Here is a 24,493-nt window from a genome sequence, read left to right on the forward strand (position 1 = left end):
ATCAGGAGCAATACAAGCTCTCGGGACAGATCTCCTGGTATGCCCAGCTCTCACTACCTCAGAATTGGTAAACAGCACAGAGAAAGATGCTCCCAGACCTGGAACCACCACAGAACTGCTCTTAGTGTTCCGCCACGTTCCAGGAGCACGCGTCCCATGCAGCTTCCTGCAGCTCGAGCAGGGTGCATGCTCAGGACACAGAGGCACTATGCGCTGTCCTTACCCTGAGCTCACCTCTGGCTTAGACCAGCACTCGCAGTGCTGAGCCTTCAGATGCCCTAATCTCCTCATGTCCTGCAAGCACCCTCCTGCTCTCCAGCAAACTGTAGCAGCAATCGACCCTACCTTACAGCGCTGAAGGGAATGGTACTGAATTCACTATTTACCCAAGGCAGTCCTGAAGCAATGTCAATCAATGTCAATACTGAATTACCTGCATTCAGCAGAGCCCTTCCCGTGGGACAAGGCGGCTGGGGCAGCACAGGGCCCTCCCTGCGGGGAGGCAGCATGGGGGGAACACAGCATGGGAGGAACACAGCCAGGTGAGCGCTGGGGGTGCAGCATCCCCCGCTGCCAAAGCCTGTGAGAAAGTCACCCAGGTGAGGGAAGCTCTGTTCAAAGCCCTCCTTGGAACCGGTCCGTTTTAGGGAAACACGCTGCAGAACAGAACTCTCCATAGCAGGACAGCATTCGCAAGGCAGCAGAAAGGTGTTGTGTAACCTCGGTGGGAAATAGCTGAGCGCAACCTTGATGGGACCCGAGCCTCAGTGGTAACGTAGTCCAGAGTACAATCCCTAGCAAACGATCAAAGCCGCAGTGTAATCCTCTTACACACACACTGCTATCGACACAGTCTGTATCAAAGGGGGGAAAAAAAAAAAAGTAAGTTCGGTGAAGTTATCAGCCGCTCATTGCGACATTCCTCTCCTGCCTCGCTCGCTCGCTCCCGCAGATCCCGCGGAGCTGCTCGGCCCCGGGTGCGGCCCCGCGGAGCTGCGGGATGCGGCCACAGCGCGCCTCGAAGCGCTGCTTCGTTCCGAGGCAGCACTGTAAGAAACTCAAAGGCCACCGGGAGGCAGCGTGGCCCCGCAAAAAGCTTTCTTCCCGCGGCAGCCCGAGTACTCGGGAGCTCCGAGGCGTGGTGAGAAGCACCCCTGTTAGAACACCGCGGCGAAGCGGGCGCGGCGAGCATCCTCCAGAGATCTAGAGAACGAAGAGAAACGAGAGGAACGGCTCGGCGGCCTCGCACAGATTGCCCGTGTTGCTTCGGGTGGGACAAGTCACAAAACCGGTGTAAAAACGCAAAGCTTTCCTCTGCTGTCCTTCAATATCTCTGACTGACCTCCACGCAGCACTGAATGCCACGGGAGCAGGATGAACACTGGACGTACCCTCTGAAAGGCAGCAGCACCTCTGCAGTAACCGAGCCCTCATCCAGCATGCCAGCAGGTGGGAGAAGCTGCTTACGAACCTGCTTCAGGATGCAAATGCAAAAAGCACCCAAACAAACCCAGGCCACAGGTGGACGTGCAGTCGTTAGCAGCAACAGCTCAAGCAGGAGATGTCCTGTGACTTGTCCCCCCATCCCACCCCACTGCCAGCCAAGTTCCTGGCCCACAGCAAGCCACTTCGCACACCAGGCCTCGGGGCAGCCAGCTGCTGGAAGCGTGGGCCTGCTTCTCCTATCAAGTGCAAGAGCGTCTCAGTACGACTGTACTTCTCGCAGCACAAATTGCCTTTTAATCTTTTCTCAGTAAATAAAGCAGCCACGGTTGTTGTCCTTCGCTGCAGGGGATTAAGACTTATTAGCAGCAGAAGTCAAATAGGATTTCATTGCCCAAAGGCGAGAACAAATCCCCTGCGTGCCAGAGCTCAGCACGTGTTCGAGGCAAAGCCATGAGCAGGGCCAGCAGCACGGGCTGCAAATCAGTACTTCAGGACCAGCAAACCTGCAGGAGAAAGGAAAAACAAAATATTAAAAAAGAGAAGAAAAAGCAAACTGGCTAGCTTGCTCCTTATGCCTTTTTCCTGCCCAAACAAGGCCCACGCGTGCCTCTGCCCACTCCTTAAGGACAGGCTTGAAAACGGCAGCAGCGCTGAATCTGCACGGTGGGATTGGCTGCAGCCTGAACAGCTTCTGGCTGCAGGTTCGGAACCCAGCATTGTATTTCACTGAGTCACAGAGCCCGCTGCACCCTCCTTGTTTCAGTGATTTGCACTTCTGTCTTATCTTCATTGTTATTAGTGCTTCTTAGCGCTGCTTATAGAAACGGATTTGGGCCTATTTTCACAGAAGAATGGGATGGCACTCGTGTGATGTTTAATACAAGACGATCTGGATATTGTTCTTTTGGATGTTGTTCTCCCATCTGTTGTTTATTACTGAATTGTAAGTTGCATAAATGGAAACAAATGTTTGTACTGAGCATACATTCGCACTCCAAACTAAAAAAAAAACACCACAAAACCAAATTCACAGAAAGTTAAGCTGACATTTAACACATGCAGTACTCCTGAATGCACGACAAAGCAACAACGCCAGAAATACTCTAGGGTCATAACAGCCTTATGATACTCAAATCATTTTCCAAGTCATTCTGAAGAGCTCATTGTCATCAGCATTTGAAAACAGGCTATTTCAAGCAGATCAGTATTTTGTTTTGATGTTCACAAAATGAAGTATTTGACTCAGACCTTACTTCTTACTTCTTGTCAGTGTGAGGGTAGCTGTGCACGGGCACATGAACATGCTGAAGGCTGACTGCTGCCACAAGTAAGCCGTGGGTGCACCGAGGATGATGAATGGGAGAAACATCACTCAGACCTGAGGTCTGTGTGTGTTCCTGGCGAGTTGCTGTGGAACGCGAGGGGGATCAAATCGCTCCTAAATCAGAGCCATTCTGAATGGTAATTCCAATAGCAGATGAGGCAGGCATAATGAAAACCAGGATTTCCTTACTTCTGCTGTTTATCTTTCAAATGAACAGTCAGAGATGTTTTTAACCAAACAGCACTGAGTTTCTACAGCCACAATGTAAGGGGAACTCCAATGCTCTGTGCAGCACAGGGGCAGCTCTTCCTCACACATTGTCACCCACAGCACGTGGGGGGGCTGGCTCAGGCAGAGGCACATAGTTGGCCAGCTGCTGCCCGAACCACACAGCACCTGCACCACTTCACAGCTGGTTCATATTGGATCTAGTACTCCTTAGAACAAATATGCAAATAAACAGTAATGTCACTGACAAGAAAAGAAGCAATGGTATGAAGCCAGGTGCACTTCACTTGTACCTGCACAGCCCCGGCCATTGGTGGCCCTCAAGGAAATCCTGAGCAGAAACAGTTCCACTCGCTTCCCCAGCAGCTTTTCTGCATGTTCACACCCCCTAGGAGCCAGTCAGCCCTTACAAGGCAGGCTGTCGGACAGCGGGAGATGTACGGCATGAGATAAAACACTAAAATCTGTCAAAATACATGGATGGAAATCAGCACTTTTGACTCTGCAAATTAGAAAAGCAACGGCCATGGCTGCACAAGAAGCGGTCACAGCTCTTGCTCACAGCCCCACAAATCCCTCACGGCTTGTGCAGAGCTGAGAATATCCCGTGTCTGCAGGACAGCACATCAGCACCGCGAGGGCTCTGCCTTGTGCCTCCTTCAGACCGGGGAGATGGATAGGAGCCAAGTTCTGTAACACAGTGCTGTCCGAAGTCAGCACTGCTCTTTATGATCTGTTCTGAAGGAATCCATACTCAAGCAGCTAAAACAAATATTTTTTCTTCTGCTCCAAATTCCTGAAAGCTCTGGTTTGGGTAACGGCAATCAGAAGGAAAGCAGAAGGAGGACGGGTTGATGTCATCTGAGCCTATCCACGTGCACACACCACTGCAGTTCGTCATCCTAAATCCCCCACAGCACTACCTGAGCAAACCATCACCCTTGTGGTTTCAGTATTCTCCCAGCTATGTAAATACAGCTTAACTATCTGGAGCCAGGACAACCCTCCGCACAGCCGTGCTCAGTGTCAGTGCTCGAATCTGGCGTTTAAGATTACTCAAAGGAAGTGAACCACACTTGGAGTGAGAAAAAAAAAAAAAAAAAAAAGGGGCATCCAAACACAAGTACTTCCCAAAGCAAACAGCCTTCCTGTGATAGAGTTAAGACTGTCAACACAGATTAAACTAAGGTACTACTACCTTTCTGGAGCTCGTAAAAATAAGGACAGCGTACAGCTATGGAGCCAAAGGAATAAAGACTTCAGCTCCTAGACTTATCCCACTGCAGGAAGCATCTATAGAAACACAGATATTTTAAAATGCATTACAACTTTTCTAAGGTAACAATCCATCATTTTTATAATTGGCAGTGTTTTATTATTGTGCATGAATTTGGACTGAACACCTCCTCTCAGCAGCTCGTGCATTCCAGAACAGCTGCGGGAAGTTCCACGTTCTTTGGTCCCACTTAAAAACTTGACCTGAGGAAGCTGTCAGGAGGCAGAGGCACAGCCTGCGCCCTTCTGGTCGGCAGCGCTTGAGAAGAGGGTTACATGTGAGCAGTCACAGGTCAGCAGCTGAATGGGGCTGCCTGCAAGGCTGCCAAGTGCTTCCTCTGCCCCCCCTCCCCCATCTCTTCACTCCCGCGGTTCACACCTTGCACAGCTTTCAGAGGTATGAGAACAACCGTACCCAGAACAATGACTAGCTATTTACAATCATATTCTGTTGGTATCTACAATGTTCTAGACAGAGTCCAGCAGCTGACGGTCTCTGACAGGAGACGTGACAATGCTCAGTAGATAGCCTGCATTAGTGCTGCTGCAGCTTGCTAAGCCATGAGATCCAGACAGAACAGGAGGCACCACCAAAGGCTTCAGAAAACAAATTAGAAGAGAAAACATTTCAGTGAGGGGCACCGCAGTTTAGGCAACCGAGGACAGAACAGAGGCATTGCACTGTGCAGCCCCAGCGCTGCCCCTCTGCAGAGGCAGGGACGCAGCTGCGCAGCTCGCACTGCAAGCGCCATTCATCTCTTCCCTCACCTCTGTTCTGAGCTGGCTGACTTCCACCACAAGTTTAAAGCACTACGGGTGCAAAACTAAGCGACTCCAGAGCACGAGATGCCGGCCAGGGTGAGGAGGAATACTGAGGAATGCAGACTGCAGTATTTGCTTGTCTGCTGTTCTAGAATCATTTTATCTTACACATGAGCTAGAAGAAAGCATGGTCTGTCATTAAGAATTGCCACTTGATTCCTAAACAAGCAGTGAATCAAATAGAACAAGAAATGAGATGTGTTGAAGGCACCAGTCCGCAAGCCCCGGGCCTAGATTTCATTTTTCCCGTATTAATTCCCCATTCTGGTTTCCCATTTTATTCTTGCAGGAATGTCTGCAGGCAGTGTATGCTGCCATACCTCAGATCTTCCCTCGGCATTCGTAGGCTCTACCAGGGAGCTCTGCCTGTGGCCTGCCCTGATCGCACCAAGCTGCTTTTGGAATACGTACCTAAAGTTTATGACCTTACACTGAAAACGACAGCCAAAGAACTGCTTTTAGGGCAACTTTCAAAGGATACCACCTCACTAGATAGGATCTTTCAGTCTAAAATTCATTGTATTACTCACGCTGAATGAGTGCAGAGCCTTTACAAAAACGCTGACATCCTGGGGAACAGTTCTACCCCGAGTCTGACACGGAGCTAAGCAGCTCATTCTGCACACTGGCCTTGGCTTTTATCTCCTCAGAATCTCTAGCTCCCCAGCACCTGATCATCTGACACATGCTGGCTACCAAGCCGGTCACTGCTCAGAACGCTGCCCTTCTCCAGGCTGCAGACCAATGATACCACACAGAATATCGAAGCTGTTTGAACTTAGCGTTACTTTAACAATGCAGCCAACGTACTGCTGAAACAAAACCTACTCTGACATGTTCCCCAAGGGGCATGCACGAAAACCCTCATCACCGCAAAAGAAATTCTGAAGGTAATGAGCGCCTTCCCCAGTTGCCTTGGCTGCATTAATATATCTCACAATCAGTGCAGCAATTCTCTAGTTGCATCCCTGCAGCATTTACTATCAGACAGTCATGGGACGAAAATAAAATTCTTGTTAGCATCTGGGAGGCAAGCAGGCAAACCCCGCACTGCCACTTTGTGCTCCATGTGTTGGCAGGCAGCTGAGCCCACAGAAACGGCCTCAACATCCCAGCAGCACAAGGCCTGAGAGGGCACAGGGCAGAGCAAGGTCCCCTGGCAGCAGCACCATCGTTCCAGCCATCCAAGCAGTGCGAGGAGTGGGACATGGTAACAGCACAGAAAGCACCAAGAGCCCACAGTAACATGTTTTCAATGGGAAACGTTACTAATTCCAGCTGAATTGGTGCTTAGAACAATCGTGCACAGGCTTTAGTCTCAGAATTTTTTCTGTGAAACGTTGCTGTATCAGATATTTCTGGTAATAATTAGGGGCATGAATTTACAATATCTGTGTTTATTAACTGAAGACTCATTAAATGGAAATTTATGTCTCCAAGCACCTACAGTATCCAGCTGGTTCCAGTGCTGCGGCAGAACTCCTGTGATGTCTTCTGCAAGAGACTCCAGATTCTCCAGCTCAGACTGGAGTGACCTCAATGTGTTTGCAATTGCAGTAATAGCACTGAGTCTGTGAGACCATCGCTTCTGTGGCTCCGGTTTCTCAGCGGCAGCAGAGCCAGCCGCAGCAGAGCCAGCCGCAATACTTCTCACTGAACGTTAGGAAGTGGAAATTCTCTATAACCATAATTCACTAAGACTTTTATAAAAGCACTTCTGACTAAAAGTAATAGTGCAAGCTAAGCAAATAATTCTCAAACCGCTTCTGGAAATGCTAAATAGGTTCCAGGAGTCTGCACTTTGCCATGGGAAAATGAAGAGAAGAGCAGGAGGAGACTCGCCTCCTGCACAGCCCGAGCGCGGTGCCCGCTGCCAGGCAGCCCACATTCCGCTGCTTCATGTTTCTTTCGGCTCAGTCTGTTATAAGAGCTTTGCAGAGAGTGCACCCTACATTTTTTTTCCTGTGTAAAAATGAACCAGCTGCAAGGGAACACACAGCCACTGCCAGCAAATAAATACAGTTGTTCAGATACCCTGAACACTGACAGACAATTCTGCAAGGATTTGATCAAGGACTGGCAGATTGGCCAGGAGCTTCACATAAGTAGTCTCTAAATGTGAACAGCACCAAAGATCGAAGGTTCATCTGAACACTCCGAAAAATAACCTTTCTTTTTTAGATAATCCCACTGATGTCCAACCCACTCTCCTCATCTCAGCCCGCTGCAGGCTGCTGCTCACACACAGCGAGAGGATTCCCACCCCTTGTAACCAACGCAAAATTGGCAATTTTGGAGGCCTACGGGATTTAATCTAAATATGGAGTAATTCTGAGCAATGTGTACAGTACATCTAATTTTAAAAGACCTGTCTGCACCCTTGCTAACTCCAGTAAAAGCCAATTGTACAAGAAATCAGTATTCTTCAAATTGTAAAACGAGTTACAGTTTGCTTCTATAAAACAAGAGAAGCCAGCCTCGGAAGGGGCCTCTCTTCAAATCACAAAGAGGTGCATATAAAATTATCACAGTCTGTGTAAATGGAAACACTGAGTTCCTGCGAAACTTCATCCCTCTATAACCCTACCATAAGCAGGAACTTTTACTGTCATCCCTGCTGTAATCCTGCCTTAACCAGAAACTTTTACTGTTTTTCCATAGACTGCATTCTTTCTGGCTAGAAACAAATTCTGGCTTTAGCTTCCCAAGCGGATTTATTCTAGAGACAATCAGAAAGCCAACAGTAGAACAGAGAGCACTGCAGAGTACTTCATTGGCAGCCACTTTCACAAACAGCCCAGCCATTAGTCCCAGCAGCTGACAGCATGCCACGGCTCTGACTTCTCATATTGTGCCCGGGAGGTGGCAAAAGCCCTGTACGGGGCTGAGCTGCACTGCAGGGACAAAGGCTGTCCCCTTTCTCCTTTCTGATGCTGCTCTGAAACCGCAGCATCACCTCAACTAGCCAGATCTTGAGGGGGAGCAGGAAGAAGACATTGTCTGCTTCTTCTGCTGCTCAGCAAGCCAGTCCTCAGCATCTCACCCTGAGCCACGCGTGGCACAGCCCCATCCTGCCCAGACCATTGGCTGCAGCTCCACTGGGAGCCCTGAACTGGTCCTGTCAACATCTGCTGCTCAGCACTGTGCAGAGCCAATGATCTCTGAGGAACGTTACTACCTCTAATATTTTTTCTGTGCTGGTTTCCTGCAAGTTAGACATTTTCTACATTTATTTCCTTCCTTACTTCAACACTATGCAGGAAGGCCTGCCAGTCAGCAGCTTTGTACCAGGATGGGATGTGCCCAGAGCACTTCCCAGGCCCCGTGCCTTCCACCTGAGCTCCTGGCAGCGCTCCCCAAGTGCCTGCCCACTGCGGAGGTCCCACAGACAGTGTGCTTCACCAAGAGCAGCACTTACTCTTGTCAGGTTTTCAGAAGAAATCACAATGAGAACTAGATCCCAGTCAAACACTGAGGCCAAGAAAGCTACTATCTCTGGGAATGAGCTAACATGTGAGAAATGTCATTCAGCCTCCTTGGCTTGTCTTGGTTTTGAAATAATTAATAGAAAAGCTACGTCTGGAAATGTAACGCAGCCTCCTGCTGACTCCGCACCAGGCCAGGCTCCTACTGACAATTCAATCACAAGTTGGTTGTGAGAGTGGAAAACACTCTCCTTCTAGCACATTTCCACAAACTCCAGAGGAAAATCTCCTCAGGAAGGATCTCCCTGAAGAAGAGAAGGAAGCAGGCACGTGGGCAAGGACCTGTGGGAGCCCTGGCTGGAGAATGCTCTGTGCCACTGCTGTCCAAGCTCAGCACCAAGCTGGTGCTCACCTGGATGCATCAGTGCTGAGTTACCCATGCTTTTGTAGTCACAGATGAGGGACTTCACATTTTACCTCCACATTGTATCCTCTGTAGTTTCAAAGTTATTAAAAGTTTTTGAAGTCATTCAAAAAGTCAGCATTTAAACACACAGAGGGGTCCTTCCACCCCACATGCTTCATAGAGACCTCTCAATTCTATAAATGTTATTCGAAGCCAAGGAGGAGTCCAGGATCATGTTCCAGACAAAGTGCTCCCGGCTCCAAGCTTTGCTGCTCCAGTGGCTCTATCACCTCAGTTAGTTTGCATTAAGGAGGGAAGATTCCCTGGGCCATACTTTCTCCCTAAAGGCATAATATCTAGGTACCCCCTCAGCATAAACTGACAACAAAAAACTTGTCAGTCCAGAAAACTTGTTAAACTCATGTTATTTGAAGCAGATAATAAGGAAAAGGGATAAGCTGTTTTCCAATATAAGTCATTCACCAGCCCCCAGATCTTACCAGCGGTTCAAGCACTGCACAGAACAGATGATTGAGAGCACCCTTCCCAGCAGCGCAGAGCAGACTCCTGCCATCAACCTCGCTCAGCTGACAAGCAAGAGCAAGGCAGCAAGGAGAGGAGGACGCAGCCAGAGGTAACAATGCCTTTGGTGCTCAAACTTGTCCCAGTTTCAACACTCTGATGTGAATAGTTCCAGTCTGTTCTACTGGATGTACTGCAGAAATGTTTTCCCTGACAAAGTAGAACACCGTTGGCGTAGTGCCTCGGATTGCAGATCATGTCTCTTCTTCCATTAGAGACAAACTTTTTTTTCCTTAAAAACTACCAGGTATGTTTGCTATAGGAACAGTTTGCATACATTCACAGCCAGAGCGCACAAACACCGACGCTTTCGTAATTTCAGCTCTGCAAAATTTTCCTATTTCCATTGAGATCCAGGCCCTAGTTTCTTTTAACAGAATCCACACAGCACTGACAGGAAGCAGAGGGTATGGCAGGTGACAAGCAGCGAGAGGAAAGCAGCCCTCCAGCACAGCACCCACACCTCGCCAAGCACTGCACTGCTCCGCACGGCCAGCACCGCCCGCAGGGCACACGGGGTCAGTGTGTGCACAGCACTAAAGGCAGCACACTGGGAAGAGTGTGAAGAACACCACTACCACCAAACCACTCTGACACCTCACGGACTAATGACTACGCATTGCACAGGGTATCGGCTGCAGCCATGCAGAACTCGCCGGGTCAGCCCAGCTGGCCAGAGATGTGCATGGGGGGAGTCAGGCTGCTGCCTGGAGTCTGACAGCTGCACCCCAGCACCACCGTGCCTGCCGAGGGCAGCAGCTGCTGCAGATGCCAGGCCTCCCCTCCCAGCCCTTAGGAACCTTTTGTCCTTCGTGAGATATTTGCAGCTCCTCCGAGGGGTCTGTGCTAAGAACAGAAAGCCGCAGACCTGGCAAGATCCCAACGTCTTCTTATTAACTTAAGAAGAGAAAATGCCAGCCAAGTCTACAGCCAAAGCAAACATTTTTCTGCATTACTGCTACATTTAGCATCCGAAGGGCTGAGACATGAAAGAATGTGCAATGCTGGATAAAAATGGAGGAAACAAGAGAGGGTACATAAAACACCTTCTAAATTAACGTCTTTAAAGTTTGACAGAGCTCTGTGACATTTGCAGCATAGAAGAGTTATTTCTTCCTCTTCCCCCCTACCCAGATTAAGAAAAGAGAAAAACAATAACACAACCCAAACCAAAGCCCACAGAAGCAAGCAGAAGTACTGCTCCCAAAGAGAAGGGAAAGGGCCCCTCAGAAGCCAAACCGCAGTGCTGCACTCAGCCTCACCACTATTTATCTCCAGAAGAGACACCTTCCTCTGAAGATCAAGAACATCCTACCTGCTAAATCTGAGCCAGCGTGCTAGGAGCTTGGAATCCCACTCAGGGGATTAATGCCCACGAGGGCTCAGCAAAGTTGAACAATGTGCATTCACCGAAAGAAACACCATTTAATAGGGAAGGGTTTCCTCGAGCCTAGATACTCCTATCAAAAAGTGTGATGAGAAATAGAGCTGGTACTTATTTGAGACAGATCGCAGCATACTGCGTGGTATAAAGTGTAATGAAATAAATCTGACATTAATAGCCAAGCTTTCCAGAAATAGGAAACGTGCACAGTAGCTTCTAAGGTATATGCTGATGTAATAATTTCAGTGAAGAAATGTGGAAGTTGTCAGATTTCATTAAAATGTGCCACGTTTCCTCAGAGCGGTCTGTCAGAGGTCCATGAGGTGGGCATTTTGATCTGCGTGCGGTCAGTACAAGTTCCAACATAGTATCGGATGATGTGATTTACACAATGGCTCTTGCATATGAAGCCATTGCTGGCTGCCACCTGTGTGACAGAGCACAGGGACGATGGTGAGGGCACCAGAACCAGGACTGGGCCAGCAGAGAGCACAGCAGAGCACTTCATGCAGGGGAAGCAGAGAGAGGGATACCCAAATGAGGAGAGTCAAACTTGTCAGTGCTATCGTCCAAGTTTAGAAGTGTAAAAGCGTGTGAAGTCTGGCATTCTGAATCCCTGCTGACTATTGCCCTTGTGTAGCATTCCAGGCTTAACACAAAACCTCAGCTCGTAACATCAGTGAGTAGAAAAGTAACAAAGAACAGCACGTACATCCAGAAAGACAGAGGAAATTTCCACGTTCAGTTGTCATGTCAGCTCAGAACAGAAATGAAGGCGAAGCATTTGCCCTGCAGACATCCCACAGGACCATCCAGAGCTGCTGAGCACACGTCTTGCGAGGAGTGGAGCTGCAGAGCACTCCGTGCAGAACCCATTGTACTTGTCGGTCTGACCTGGGATGCTATGAGAGTGAGTGTGCATGGAATCCAGCATTTACACATTTACACAGCTCCTCACCAAGCAGCCTTCAGCTCGCTGGCTGTGCGTAAGCTGTGCTTTCCTGCTTGAGCAGTACTAAGTGCTGGATAATACCATTTTGGAAGTAGAATCTGATTCCTCCTTAGAAACCACATTTTTGAGCAAACAGTCACATATCCTGCAGTCCTGAAGTGCTGGCTGGATGTCACCCCCTTTATGCACTGCACGCAAAACAAATCTAATGGCAAGAAGGCTGAGTTTAGCTGGGAAAGAAACTAATGACATTTTGCATGACCAAGTTGGATCCATCCTGCAGTCCGGGAATTTTTAAGCATGAAAAACCTAGAGTCCTTCTCAAAGACAACTTAAACCCCACCTGAAGTCTCTGTGCACGTGCCCTGGGCTGGGCCAATAGAGCAGGCAGCTCCAGGCTTGCTGCTGCACAGCTGCCACATCTCTGCAGCGAGTCGGAAGAGCAGAGGAGCCACCCAATGTACTTTGTTGTGCAAATGTCTTCAGCTTTTTCCTTGGTCTGATCAATGCATTCAAAGCAAATGCTTTAAGGAGTCTCCCATTTTACTTTAAGTTTTACTTTCTAGGACCACAAAATTGACATCAGCTCTGTGACATCCCCTGCCTTTTCCTTTTTTTTTTTTTCCCTTCCTGTCCATTACTATTTTGTCTCCTCCTCTCAAAAATCTCATGACCTGGGACGTGTCAGTGACTGCAGAACCACCCTGTTGTGTCAGTTACAAAACTAACATCATCAAGTCCTCCAGCAGAGGATAAGCCCTGGCACCTCCTGTATTTTCCCAGCTGCTGAAAGTGAGTTTTCCTGAGATTACTGTTCCTCTCGGGAACTCAAGGAGATCTCCCACTGTCCTTTGTACGGAGAAAGTAACACTGTAAGACCTGCTGCAGCAAAGAACCCCTGCCCACCAGGCGCATCTCAGAACCTCCAGGGCAGCGCTGTCTCCCAGCAGCCTCACCCTGCCTGTGACAAACGCCTTCCACCAAGGTTCAAGAGCTTTTCTCCTTGCTACAAAAGTCATTTACTCGTGTTAAATAACAAAAGGTTTGTTCTCAGAGCATATCTACTCACCATAAACTTAAACGCCATGAAAAAAAGGTCATCTAGATGCTATTTCAAATCGGCCTGTGGCATCACTAGCATCAAGCCAAACGGCACTGAGCCCTTTCCCAGAGATGTGGAAGACACAGTGACCTCAGCATGATGGAAGGCGGCTATGGGGAACCAGCACAGCCCACCTGCATCTGGCTGGGGAGCCCAGCAAGCAGAGCGGGCTGCGCCAAGGGCAGGAGGCATTGCGAGGCTCCTCCAGCTCACTGCAGCTGATAGCACTTCCCAGATACATTTACATTTGACTATGTCCTCACATATGTCCAGACACTTTCCCTCTCTCAACATGGAGAGTGCTTACATAAACATCTCTTCTTGGAAGAAAAAATGGAGTGCTGGCAGACAGAGAGCCAGATGTGCTCGCTAGAGACGCTGGGGTGTGCGGAATTACAGCCTTGGAGGCCGACTTGGAATCCCTGGAAACTGGTGGGAGTTCACCTATGTCATCGCCGGATCAGAATTCAGTGCCTTACCCTGATGACAGAAAAGCAGTCCAGGCCACAAACAACCAACAGGCATTTTCATACACACATCCAAGGGGAAAGCCTACTGGAACAGTGGAAGAAGCAGTGAGGCATTCTTACTCTGTTTTCGAAAACTTGAACAAAAATTATGGGGAAAGGGAAAAGCCAGCATCAGCAAAGCCCATCCACAGAGAATGTCTCACAGAGCAGAGGATAAGGGAAAATGCAATGCATTTCAATAACAAAGAAAACTAAGCTCCATATTTTTACACTACTTTCCAAAGCATCTGCACTTACAAGATCTGATCTGTCTGGCCTCCTTACCAGATGTTTCTTGTTCTTTTTGTAGCAGAGGTGAGTGAGAACAAGCAGAGCTCATCTCTTAGGTCAGAGCAGCCTGCACAGGGACAGTGGTATTCCCCTTTGCCTGACTCAGGGGTGAGCTGAGCTTTGCAGAGCTTGGCGCAGTAGAGAGCCAAAGCACTGATTGGTAAAAAAAAAAAAAGTTTTCTGTTACATTGGGCAATTAATTGTGCTCAGCTCCAAAGATTCATTTTAAGCAAGGCAAGTTACTAAGTATTATTCAGTGAAGAGTTCAGGAAAAGACAATGCAGATTATAGAAACATTCACCACACAATCCAAGTGCTCCACAAAATGAAAGTTTTGATAACCAACTGTTCATTGCTGGGCAGTAGAGTCCTCCTGCCTCAGACCAGGCAAGACTCTTGTCTGCTGTGCAAAACCATGCTGCATGGAGACCCAGGTAGATTGACAACACGGTGTCTTTATAAGTCAGTGTGACTGGATACCACCAGGCAAGGTAATCCCGTGAGCTTTGAGACTGTCCAAGCAAAACTCAGCCATGAGCTCCAGAAATAGTTTGTGGCTACACGTAGTTGTGCATCCATGCAATAGTGGAGACAGAGAAAAGTGCTCAGGCCTGCACCAGTCTCTGCCCAAACCCTTTCCTCCTCCTGCTCCCCACCCGCTCAGCTCCCTGTCCTAACATCTCCATACATTTAACTCCATTTTCAAATTCTCTGAACATTCATTCTTTTCAGCTTTCCATTGAAAACTGCTGCCACCACCCCAGCTCTAACACAAATAAAAGTTACACATAACTCAATGCCGCAGACAACCACTCAGCCCTGGGGACAGCTGCTGGTGTCATCGCAACATTTGCATTTCCCAAGAGGCATCTTCCTCCTTAAAAAGCTGCACCAAAACTGCAACATTTCCCTGGCATCCGGCTGGATACCAAAACATCAGGCTGCCCTGAATGAGCACAGCCACATGAGAGCAGGAGGCAGCTTAGAAGGGAATGGCCTCTGCCTCAGGGCTGCTGCTCCAAAGGGGAAGCTCAGCTGTGCTCCTGAGGCAATTTGTACCTGTAGGATGAACCCTCACAAGAGCAGGGTCCCCAGCAGCTCCACCACACTGTCTCCAGGTGACACACTGCACACAACACCTGCGCCTTCTGCGCTGGCACCCAAACCACAGCCCCCAGTGCTGCTGCTCTGGGTGAAGTCGGAGGTTTGACACCACTCTGGGGCCAACACAAGAACCAAATTAGAATAACCTTCTTTTTCTTAACTTATTCTTCATGCTCTCACTGGATGAGCATGGCACAGAAGTCAAGTCCAGTCCAACACACATTATTTTGCTCTCACAGCTGTCCAGTATTGTTTCCATGAAGTCACTTTGGACTTCATATTACAAACAAAAACAGAACAAACCCAGAGGTTATCTGCTAAATACGCAGCAGATAAAGCATGCTAAAAGCCAAAAACTTGTGAATTTACATCTAAGTACTTCCAGACCACGACTCTCTGGTCTTGCCTAATCTCGATGTCAGAAAGTGGTTTATTTTCCAGAATGTATTAATTTGCAGGATTCAGAAGTGCATTGGGTCTTTTTAAAAAGTTGCCCAAGTTATTCTTTTGGTGAAAAAAGAAGTCTGGAAGAGTATTTTTCAGAAAAGGAAGGAAACATGTCCTTGCCACAAAGGCGGACGATGGCATCTCAGGCTGCATTAAGAGCGCTGCCAGCAGCTCCAGGTGACCCTGTCCCTCTGCTCAGCACTGGTGAGGCCACACCTGGGGCACTGGGTCCCCCGTGCACAAGGGATGTGGGCACTCTGAGGAGAGCCCAGCAAAGGGCCACCAAGATGCTGCAAGGGCCTGGAGCATTTATGCGGTGAGGAGAGGCTGAGAGCAGGGGCTGCTTGGCCCAGGGCTATCTTAGCATGCAGAGGCACCCACTGGGGCACAGCTTGGCCAGAGGGACGCAGAGGTGCCTCCTGCCTCAGCCAGCCTGGGGTTCTGTGGCAGTGAAAGATTACTTTAGTTCACATGCAAGTCAACTGATGGCTCTGGCAGGCCGCGGTCACGCATTATTCCATCTGTTCTCAGCTTTCAGTGTTAAATGAGTAACCACTGCCTTCCACGGCAGCGCTAAGGGACGTGGCCTCTGTTCAAAGAAGAAAAGGTAAGAACTACCCCAAGGATGCTCTAAGTGCATTGTCCTGGGTCACATGCCAGGCAAAGTGCAGAAAAAAGAATGAAGCTTCTTTAAGAGTACATACTTGCTGTTTCTAATGAGTAACTAGTACCTCCAGTCTGTAAAAAAAAAAAAGAAAGAAAGAAAACCATCTGAAACATTCTCAAATGAAGATGAAAGTCTTCTGTGACTAAATGTAATATTTACTAGAAGTAAAGCTGGTATCTGCAGATTTTTTTTTCCAAGTGTTTTGAACAGAAACAAGACTTTATAAATATACTGGGAAGCGTTTAAACTTCAGCCAGGGATAAATCCTTCATTTCATAAATCAACATTGGGTTGACAGAGGAATAGTTCAGCATGACAAAGGAGCATCATATGGGCCTTTTGATGAAGACCGGTTTACTGCAACAAGCTTCCAGCTGATAATTTCTATACAAGACCATGTTGTATATATCATGTTACAGAGAGCTAAACTTGCTTTGGAAATAATTTGTTCAATTACATTATCCAAGTATCATCAGCTCTAGGACAGCATTGGGGGGAGGGGGAAAAAAAGATATTTTCTCTTCATATCATGAAAAATGTCGGAAAGCATGAAAACTAGAGGCAAATGCTGTTGTAGAAAGAAGAGAAACATTGCTCAGATTTCCTAACAGAGCTGTCGAGCATGTGGTTTAGGAACTGCTGAAAGAATTAAGGTCACATTCCTTTCCACTTGAGTCAATAATTCTCTTCATATAAAAAAATTACAGTAAGCTTACTGTTGTGGAAAATGAGCATATTTACTAGCTTTTAATAGAGAGTTACTAGCTTTTAATAGAAAACTGTCAGCCGGTGCTCACTGCCCAATGAAGTTCTACTCAAAAAGTACATTTAAATCATTATTGGCCCCACTATTTACAGTTACTTGTTCCAATCATTCAAGAGGAGCTGTTGCCGGTATCCCGACCTAAGTAAAAGGTTATTCATACAGTGACAATGTATTTTACCAGGTCTGAAGAGGAAGCTTGCGGCTCTCTAACTCCCACCCCACATCAGTCCAGCAGCACCAGGAGATGGCCCTGCAGGATGCCAGCAGTTCATTCTCAATGACCCAACACCACCCAGTGCTCAGCAGCCCATGGTAGAACAAGGCTCCTACTAGGCTGTGTAATGAGGAACAGAGTGGGCTCACATGCACTGCTCCATCACTAGGTAGCTTTGATAGTAGACTATTTGAGGCTCAGGCTCAAAGTATCTGTAGATGCTTCTATAGATCACAGATTCACCATATAGGAAGTGCTCATTACATGCTGTTCTCTTCCTCACCTGTAGATTCAGAGAGCACAAACACCCCCAAGAGCACCCGGTCATGTGCAGCCACCTAGCACCAAGGCCCTTCAGTTAAAATGGAGCACCAGCCAGCTCCAAGTCATCTACCCAAGTCGTCATCTACCCAAGTCAGCAACACGGCACCACTCGCTACTGGAACACAAAACCAAGCATGGGAGCTTAAACCGTGGGCCACACCAGAAAGAAAAAAAAAATAGGTTTAATTACAGAATGTTCAAAAGAAAAGGAACTGGTAATTAAAAACTATGTCCACCCTTACGGAACGGTTATTAGGGAAGGCAGGAAATGTAACGGCAGAGCAGAACACTGTTCATTTGGAAGCAAAACAGTAACTCCATTTCTACTTCTACAGACATGACAGAATTTACTGCTGATTACCACTGCAACAAGATAAAGAACAGTTTATATTTATTTTCTTACAAAAATCTTTAGGTCTCTGTTGTGCTTATAACTAAAGGAGCACAAACAGACGTTAGCAGGCACTTGGCAAACAGACACCGCACAGAGCTGTGCTGCCCAGCCCTGCTCAGGTGTGTGGCTGTGCCCCAGCCCCACAGCTGCCTGAGGAACCACGCAGAGCCTCCAGCAGGGAGCCTTCCTGCAGAGGGAACGCTGCAGGAGCAGACCCATTCCCACGTGTCCATGGTAACTGATATTCCAGCCTGCAGGAGGGGCAGGAGGGCCTTGGAACGCGCCCGGCCTCAGGCAGAGCAGCCCTGAGCATGGCTCTGGGGAGCCGAGCTTGGGAACATCCACTTCAGCATTTCTGAGAAAGTTAAATCAGCAGCTGAGCAAACCTGGCATTCCACTGCTATTGCGCTTTGTTAATGGCTCTTCTTCCAACTTCCATTCCTGAAAGCACAAGCTGGTCTGCTTCCTTTACCCCTCTGTCATCTTCAGAGGTTTTAAATCCAAAATTCAGCATTTCCTCCCCATGCCATAGAAAAATTCCACACCCTGCTGAAAGATGCAGATAGGGATGGAGGCCTCACACCCTTCCCACCAGTTCCCAACCCTGCCCACTGCCTGCTGGCTCCTGGGGGCTGAACCCAGCCCCTGCCCCTCCTCACCCCACCAGTGAGCCGGGCACAGAGCTGCAAAACTCTTAAATGCACAACAGACTGAAACAAAATCTGAAAGAGCGACTATCCGCCCAGCCAGCCTCTGGTTTAGAAGCTATATTGTGAGTGAAGACACGCTATGTTACTTGTCTGGAGTTTGTTTCAGCTCAGTAAATAAAGTTCAGCTGCACTCCAAATAACAGATATGTTAATTTTTTCAGCAAAGAGTGAAATCACATTTAAGCTGTTCAGATTCATATGCAATGTTAAGCATAGCCAGCTTTGTAAAGCTGTTATTTCTTCTTAGAGTGATAATGAAGATTTTCTTTTGTTTTTGAACTGTATTCACTTAAAGACTTAATCAGACAGAGCTTTAGACTCTTCATGCATCACCATTTGATTTCTGAATGCCAGCCAAGGAACAAACAGAAAAGCACTTTAGTGGCTGCCAAGCTGCTTCCAAATGCTCTCTGTTCCCCATCTCCCATAGAAAACTAATAAATAACAGCAGATTGCACTGGGCCGAGGGCAGGGGGTGCTGAGCTGCAGAGCCCGACTCCTCGCAGCGGATCACTGCCTGCCCCAGCCGTGCTGCATGCCCTGCAGCAGACCCCTGCCCACAGCCACGCACCCAGCACAGGGCTGACACTGCACCTTCTTCCTTCCCAGTGGGACCAGGGCAGTGGGAGGTGTTGTGCCAGCTGCAGTGGTGGGGGAGGGAAGGGGCATGGGCTGCACAGCGAATGAAGCATCTTGTGCTTTGGTCTGTCCATTCACGTGCCTTGAATTTTAGCGCAGTGGTGACATTCCATAAGAGGTTTTTAGTGGAAGAAAATTGTTTTGCAATAGTTTGCAGTGTTCATCCTTGGAGATCATTTTGCATTCAGTAATGGAAAGGTCAAATGAACTGACTTATGGTTCTGACACAAACCAACAGAAACATACAGCTAAGTCGGAAATATACAGCATGTTTCCAAAACAAATGAAACATAATCGCAGTCACTTAGGAAACAGTAAGAAAACTCCATCTTCCACCAGCCTGCTCTTGCCCTAAATACACACAAATACAGAAATCTTTTGTTCCAGCTCGCACCCCTGAAGGGCTCCCCAGCTCATTCATTTCTTCATTAAGCAAAGGATCAGCAAGCTAACCAGGACAGCCTGAGTACTGAAGGCATCTCCTCCTCTACTACTAGGTTATACGTGAGAGGAGCAACTCTTTTAAGACAAGAAGCTGCACAACATTATTCAATGCTACAACCCAAGTACACTACACAGCCTCGAGAAGGCTCCTCCCTAGATGTTTGCATAGCAGTCTTTGGAAAGAGCTTTGGTTTTTTTTTGCCTGGGGTGATCCATTTTAAAGCAGAACACAAACTTTTAAAAGTTAATAAACAACAATGTAACTTTTATTATTGTTTAAATGTTGGTCTGCAACATTAAAAGCAAAGTTCAAAATGGGCCGTAGCAGACAGCTATCGCAGGGACCTCAGGAGCACCGTGCTTACACAGCCTTCCACCCAGGCAACGTTACTGAGATGGAGGTGGCACACGAGACAAGCAGAGATCACTGTTTTGCTACAGCCTCATGACCCCATTATGAAAATTAAAACTGAATAAGAAATGTTACTATGTGGGCTCTGAATTGAGATAAAGGAGAAAATGACAACTTTAAACGCTTCATTTTTCACTTCTTTAATCCATATCACTTTCACTGCTATCACTTTCCCTTCCCAAATGATTTTCAGGTGCCATTCATTCAACACAGGAGCTGATTACTTCAGGTTGAAAGTTTTAAGAACTCTCACCTAATGAGTGTACATTTTAATCAGCTTAGTGAGGCGAGCTCTTCCTAAGACCAACACCACTATGTCATTTAACATGCTTGGCCCCAGAGCTCACGCTCACTAACCATCTGCTGGTACAGCTATAGAAGAAAAGCTTTATAATGCAAGTTAAAAAGAATATTTTCACATGTGGGTCTATTTTGTGCAATCCACCATACAAATTCAGTGAGTAAAATAATGTGTGCAAGTTAAGGCATTCTTACTTCCTGTACTGTAAACAAGAATCTTCCAGCATAGTTGTCTGTTTTTTTCCTGTAGAACAGGCCTCTTCCCTCCTCCCTATATTTCAGTACAGAAACCCATGACTGTCTGGTGTTGGCTTTGTCTTAGAGAGATCTGAGTAAGAGCTCCATTTCCCAGACATCTCATGCCCCACTACTGCTCGTCTTCAGTTCTAAGTCCCAAAACAAACTGATTGAACGGAGCACAGAATAACACGGGGTCTTGGCCAAAGGGTCTCGGCCTATGCTTATCTTCAAGTAGTCCCAGTAGGTTTGTGCGCTCAGGAAGCCTGAGTCATCTGATTCTTCCTTCTAACATCTGAAAATAATGAAGTTCTCTGGCTAATTAGAAATGCTGACAGAGAGCAGAATCTACCAGCTCTGCAGAAGAGAGGTCACAGCTGAGGACTGAAAAAAAACAGTATACATGACCTCAAATCATCCCGCTTTTAAAGTTTTAATTTGCTTTTAACAGTGAAATAAAACACAGTTCAGAAACGCTCATCTGCGTGTAACTTTGAAACAAACAAGCAGGTCTCATTTCTTTACCTGAGAGGCACCCGCCTGCCTGGGGAGGTGGCAAGGGGGTGGTGAGTGGGTTCTGCTTTGTTCTGGAGCCATTTGAAAGACAGAATAAGGAGAACAAGTATGGCCATCTTCAAAAGGAGATCACTAATTCTTACCACATAATGAGCAAAGATGACCCACGGCTTGTATCAGTACCCCAAGATTTTGGTTTGCAGGTAGGTTGAAGAGTCTTGTTAATCAGCTGCCAGAACACCTCCCATTAACCGTCACACTATAGCTTTAGGTTATGTAGGCTCACAGATATGTAAGTAATAACACATTGCTCTTTGAACTCGCTTCATGTTTACTTAAGACAACAGCTAACCATACCTAGCAACTCTTACATTGTTAAGAATGATAGCAGCTATTAAACCATTTTGCCATTCCAATTCACACCAATACATAACATCATTAATGACAATCTATTTCATCTTGCATACGTGTAATATATTCACGATACTTTTGCATTTCAGGAACTGTGATCACATTTTATAAGTCCATCTGTAGTGCCACTCTTACACCACGCTGAGGTACTTCTGGGCCTTACCCAGAACACTGTGATAAGTAAAAGAAAACACAATAATACTTAAAAAAAAAAAAAAAAAAGCTGATTAATTACTTTGCTGTCCCCAGGAATGAGCATCTCCTGCCCAGTAGGTGCTGAATGCCTCCTGGTGGTGAAGTACTCTCAGTTCAGTGACCACCCTTAAGGAAACGCTTCCAAACCACTGCACATGGCAGAGGAAGCTGAGCACTTCCAGCTCCACCCCGACCCTTCAGGTCTGCAGAGGGCAAAGGAGACACAGAATCTATTCAGGCAAAGAACTGGAGTGAGGAGGCTCATCCCTGACAAGGCAGGCCTGAACTCGTGTCACGCCTGCCATGCTCTGCTCCCATGGAGCTGCACAGAGCCCAGCACTTCTCAGACATGTTTGGTGTGTTCTTTCTGCAAATGCCTTGGCCTCCATGAGCCAAAAGACACAGGAGGTGTGTGCTGGGGAGAACAGAGCTTTGGAAACAGAAAGTCACCATACTAAAAAAAAGTCTGCAGGAACTACAGAGGAGTGGGGATGGTCCTCTAAGCTCACAGGATTCCTCAGTTTGCAAACACATGCATTTTGAGCCACGTAGCACACATTCAGCAACAAACAAAACCGAGACAACGCTGCACGTGAGCTGGCATAGCTAGGGGAAAACTGAACTTCTTCAAATTCGAAGCTCAGTCACACCTCCTACAAACTATAAAATACCTCTTTGCACTCTATAGATTAATCAAACAATTGGTAAACATGGCAAAGTTACTGGTAAAGTGCGATAAGGAAATAGAAGCCTAACTGTAAACCATGAATGGCAAATACCAGGACGAGGGGAGTTAAATCCCGCACTTAAAGGCACCTACCTATGGTTTTGAGGCACAGAAGTTCCTACATACTCTTAGCATCACTTTTTTTTCCCCCCATCAATTGCACAGGCAGGAGAGTACTAATGTATCTGATGCTATGCTCACCCTGGTGAGTAGTTCACGCTGAAGTATTCCTTCCCAGAGCAAGTAGCCAAGACATTACAAGTGCTTTATTTAGTTAAATATTTCTGTCACTTCAGCACCTTTAATAAAAATAAATAAATTTGCAAGGAAAGAAATCCTGCTGCCTAATCCCATGCATGTAAATAGATTAGGTATCCTCACAGCAGAAAGTCACATATACAGGCCCCTCAGAAACTAGCTGCAATATTGCTTTTAAAATTAAAATAGTTAAAAAACAGCCCTGGGTGATATTTGAGATTAGTATCCAGTCTACACCTGCAATACTACTTTAACAGCAGTATCTGCATTTCAGTTCATCTTCTGCTTGAATGTATTTGCAGATTAACATCTCTGCTCGCAAGGTGGTCTGAAAGGAGACTGAAGATCTCATCATAGGTCACATCTAATTACGCTGTTTGAGGATATGTTCCAGTAATGAGGATACCAGATTTTCTTAAGACATGTGGAGTTCTAAACAAGCTTTTCCTGTTTAAGAAAAAGTGATAGATGGTCTCTCTTTTTTATGCCCATCTCTAATAACCATGCACATGAAAGAGAAAGATGCTACAACTTCTCACGAGGCAAGAGATAGACCCTTCTCACTGAGGTCACACAATTCCATGTGCCTGTACCAGAGGCACCAAGCAGCAGTGTTTGATGTGCCCGCCAATGCCACGGCTGATTTATCAGGCTCTGTGTCAACTGAGATGGTGAGAGTTCTAAAGCCGCAGTCAGCGGGTGCCCCTGGCTGTCCAGCCCCAACGCAGAGGTCAGTAACAGCCCACCCCAACCAGAAGAGATTAATCAGCTCCTGACTTCACACGTGATGTGCTCAACAGTCAGAAGGGTACGCAGCAAAAAAAGAAGAAAGCCTCTGCTTGTGACAAATGGATCACAGGCACAAAGCGCTGCTCTGCTGTGACCGGCCTGAGCCAAAGTCACAGAGCCGTGGGACAGCTGAGCACCAGGCAGCACACCTCACACTCACATGGGGGAGACCATCAAGTAATTAATTAAGTCACACCTGAATCTACTGAAGTATTTTTGAAGGTTTGGGAATTATTTCTCGCTACTAAAATTCACTTCCCATTCACTTACAGTAAAGAAAAACAAACAACTCCAAACAAGACCACCCTTCCTTACAAAACAGTTGAAGCAAAAAAATCTGAAACATAACAAATAGCGCCTTATTCTGAGAGGAATTACAACCTTTTACAGAAGCCCTAAAGATTTTAAAACTCACCTTCTGGGAGCTGGAGAACCCTCGCTCCCTGGAAGACACTGTGATCTCCAGAGTCCTTCCTCGCCGGGTCCAGCGCACCTTGCTGCCTGCTGCTCCCTGTTCACGAGGTGCAGTGCTGGGCAAACAGGATGGTGAGCTTTGGCCACGTCCCCAGTTCTCAGCCCTCCCCGAAGAGCAGGCTCACACACTTCTCCAGGAACCTGCTTGCATTATGTGCTCCATTACCAGGCATTGACCAAATTCCTTTAGTCCTGATCTTAATTCTTAAGTGCATGCCATGTGCACTAGAAAGTTTTGTTTTTTGGCTTTAATGTGAAAAAAAATAAGGTCATTTCTGCAATAAAGAAAACAAAACCAACAAAAGAACTACATAATATTGACGCCGCTTTTCATGCTGCAGGTTCCAAGGACACTGCTCAGCCACCCTCACACAGAGCCCCCGGCAGCCATGTCCAGGACCAGAGGGAGGCAGGCCCTGCCCTGCTGCTTCTAAAATGGTGGCCATGCCTGCACCCAGCTGCAGCCTGATGGTTGGTTTGTTTGTCAGCACCCAGCTGCAGCCTGATGGTTTGTTGGTTTGTCAGCACCCAGCTGCAGCCTGATGGTTGGTTTGTTTGTCAGTGCCCAGCTGCAGCCTGTTAGCACCTCAGGGCTGGGCAGCCTGGCCAGCATGGAGTGGCCTTTCTGCTGCAGCTGTGTGGAGAAAGAAATGTGAATATAAGAGTTTTAAGTTTAAGTTTTAATTTTATGGTGATTTTACAGCCAATACTGTTGGAAC

The 24,493-nt window shown here is 47.2% G+C and overlaps 1 protein-coding gene across 1 annotated transcript in view; it reads right to left on the reverse strand.

Annotated features, from left to right (window-relative positions):
• The window catches only part of AADAC (arylacetamide deacetylase), a 32,620-nt gene extending 8,352 nt beyond the window's left edge, over positions 1 to 24,268 (reverse strand). The window contains exons 1-2 of the mRNA XM_021395875.1: positions 23,716 to 24,268; positions 434 to 1,949 (exon numbers count right to left, since the gene is read on the reverse strand). The gene's annotated coding sequence lies outside the window, so the exon portion shown is untranslated. The remainder of the gene's footprint in view (positions 1 to 433; positions 1,950 to 23,715) is intronic.

The sequence above is a fragment of the Numida meleagris genome, chromosome 4, assembly GCF_002078875.1.
Source record: "Numida meleagris isolate 19003 breed g44 Domestic line chromosome 4, NumMel1.0, whole genome shotgun sequence".
NCBI classification, from domain to species: Eukaryota; Metazoa; Chordata; class Aves; order Galliformes; family Numididae; genus Numida; species Numida meleagris.